The following is a 3,026-nucleotide window of genomic DNA, read 5'->3' as shown; positions in this document are numbered from 1 at the left end:
GTTGCTAGTGGGGATGATGGAGCATTGAATGAACTCTAACCACCTTCTAGCCACAGTCTTGAGGTCCAGTCTTCTTAGTTGAACCGGCTTGCCTTTGGAGTCTCTTTCCCATTGAGCTCCTTCCACACATATGTCCATAAGGACTTGGTCCAACCTCTGATTAAAGTTGACCCTTCTAGTGTAGGGGCATTCATCTCCTTGCATCATGGGCAAGTGGAATGCCAACCTCACATTTTCCAGACTAAAATCTAAGTATTTCCCCCGAACCATTGTGAGATAATTCTTTGGACTCGGATTCACACTTTGATCATGGTTACTAGTGATCCATGCATTGGCATAGAACTCTTGAACCATTAAGATTCCGACTTGTTGCATGGGGTTGGTTAGGACTTCCCAACCACTTCTTCGGATTTCATGTCGGATCTCCGGATACTCATTTTTCTTGAGTTTGAAAGGGACCTCAGGGATCACCTTCTTCTTTGCCACAACATCATAGAAGTAGTCTTGATGGCTTTTGGAGATGAATCTTTCCATCTCCCATGACTTGGAGGTGGAAGCTTTTGTCTTTCCTTTTCCTTTTCTAGAGGATTCTCCGGCCTTAGGTGCCATTGATGGTAATGGAAAAACAAAAAGATTATGCTTTGACCACACTAAACTTAAAATATTGCTTGCCCTCGAGCAAGAGAAGAAAGAAGAGAAGAAGAAGAAGAAGAAAATATGGAGGAGAGTGAGAGAAGGTATTTCGGTCATTTAGGGTGGGTTTGGGTGGGAAAGATTTTTGAATTTTGAAGGTGGGTGGGGTTTATGGGGAAGAGTGGATGGATGTGAGTGGTGAAGGGGGTAATTGGGAAGAGAGGTTTGAGGTGATTGGTGAAGGGTTTTTGGGGAAGTGTATTTATTGGAAAGAGAGAATGAATGTTGAGAAGAGGGGAGAATATGTTAGGTGGGGATCCTGTGGGGTCCACAGATCCTGAGATGATCCTGTGGGGTCCACAGATCCTGAGGTGTCAAGGATTTACATCCCTGCACCAATTAGGCATGTAAAATGCCTTTGCACACCATTCTGGCATTTAAACGCCGAAGTGATGCACGCTCTGGGCGTTCAACACCCATGTATAGCATGTTTCTGGCGTTGACGTTAACGCCCATATGTATCATGTTTCTGGCGTTGGACGCCAGTTCCATGCTTGTTACTGGTGTTCAGCGCCAACTTTCCTCAAGGCATATTCCTGGCGTTCAAACGCCAGAATGTTGCTTGTTTCTGGCATTCAGCGCCAGAAACATGCTCTGTTCTGGCATTGAACGCCAGCCAGATGCACCTTACTGGCGTTTAAACGCCAGTAAGTCCTTCCTCCAGGGTGTGATTTTTCTTTTGCTATTTTTGATTCTGTTTTTAATTAATTTTAGTATTTTTTTCGTGACTCCACATGATCATGAACCTAATAAAACACAAAATAACAATAAAATAAAATTAAAATTAGATATATAAAAATTGGGTTGCCTCCCAACAAGCGCTTCTTTAGTGTCATTAGCTTGACAGTGGGTTCTCATGGAGCCTCACAGATATTCAGAGCATGATGAGGGCCTCCCAACACCAAACTTAGAGTTTGACTGTGGGGGCTCTTTTTGACTATGTACTGAGAGAAGCTTTTCATGCTTCCTCTCCATGGTTGTAGAGGAAGGTCCTTGAGCTTTAAACACAAGGTAGTCCCTATTCAATTGAAGGACTAATTCTCCTCTGCTAACATCAATCACAGCTTCTGCTGTGGCTAGGAAGGGTCTTCCAAGGATGATGCATTCATCTTCTTCCTTCCTAGTGTCTAAGATTATGAAATCAGCAGGGATGTAAAGGCCTTCGACCTTTACTAACACGTCCTCTACTAATCCATAAGCTTGTCTTACTGACTTGTCTGCCAATTGAAGCGAGAATAAGGCAGGCTGTACCTCAATGATCTCCAGTTTCTCCATTACAAAGAGTGGCATAAGATTTATGCCTGACCCCAGGTCACACAGAGCCTTGTTAAAGGTCATGGTGCTTATGGTACAGGGTATTAAGAATTTACCAGGATCTTGTCTCTTTTGAGGTAGAGTTTTCTGAATCCATGTATCTAGTTCACTAATGAGCAAGGGGGATTCACCTTCCCAAGTCTCATTACCAAACAACTTGGCATTCAGCTTCATGCTAGCTCCTAGATATTGAGCAACTTGCTCTCCAGTTACATCTTCATCCTCTTCTAAGGAGGAATAGTTTTCAGAGCTCATGAATGGCAGAAGGATATTTAGTGGAATCTCTATGGTCTCTATATGAGCCTCAGATTCCTTTAGGTCCTCAATGGGGAACTCCTTCTTGTTTAAGAGACGTCCCAAGAGGTCTTTCTCACTAGGATTTTTGGTGGAAGAAATTGTGATCAATTCTCTTCAAGTTGTTTGTCTTTGTATAAAATCATTATTATGGCACTGGTTGAATTCACAACTCCGTTCAACTAACCAGCAAGTGTACTGGGTCGTCCAAGTAATAAACCTTACGTGAGTAAGGGTCGAATCCACAGAGATTGTTGGTATGAAGCAAGCTATGGTCACCTTGTAAATCTCAGTCAGGCAGATTAAAATGGTTTATGGGTTTCGAAAATAAAGATAAAAGAATAGATTAAATAAAAGGATAGAAGACTTATGCAGACTCATTGGTGGGAATTTCAGATAAGCGAATGGAGATGCTGCATGGCTCAAGGACGCCTGCTCTCCCACTGCTTCTACTCAATCCTTCTTACTCCTTTCCATGGCAAGCTTTGTATAGGGGTTCACCATCAACTGTGGCTACTTTCTTCCTCTCGGGGAAATACCCTGTGCGGCTGTCACTCGCACAGCTAACCAGTCTGGAGGCATCACCCATGGCTAATGGCTACATCCCATCCTCGCAGTGAAAACTAATGCACGCACTCTGTCACAGTACGGCTAATCACCGGTTGGTTCCCGCTCCTACTGGAATAAAATCCCTTGATTCTTTTGCGTCTGTCACTAACGCCCAG

Source organism: Arachis duranensis, chromosome 3 (genome assembly GCF_000817695.3).
Source record: "Arachis duranensis cultivar V14167 chromosome 3, aradu.V14167.gnm2.J7QH, whole genome shotgun sequence".
Taxonomy (NCBI): Eukaryota; Viridiplantae; Streptophyta; class Magnoliopsida; order Fabales; family Fabaceae; genus Arachis; species Arachis duranensis.
This window is presented reverse-complemented; position numbering follows the sequence as displayed.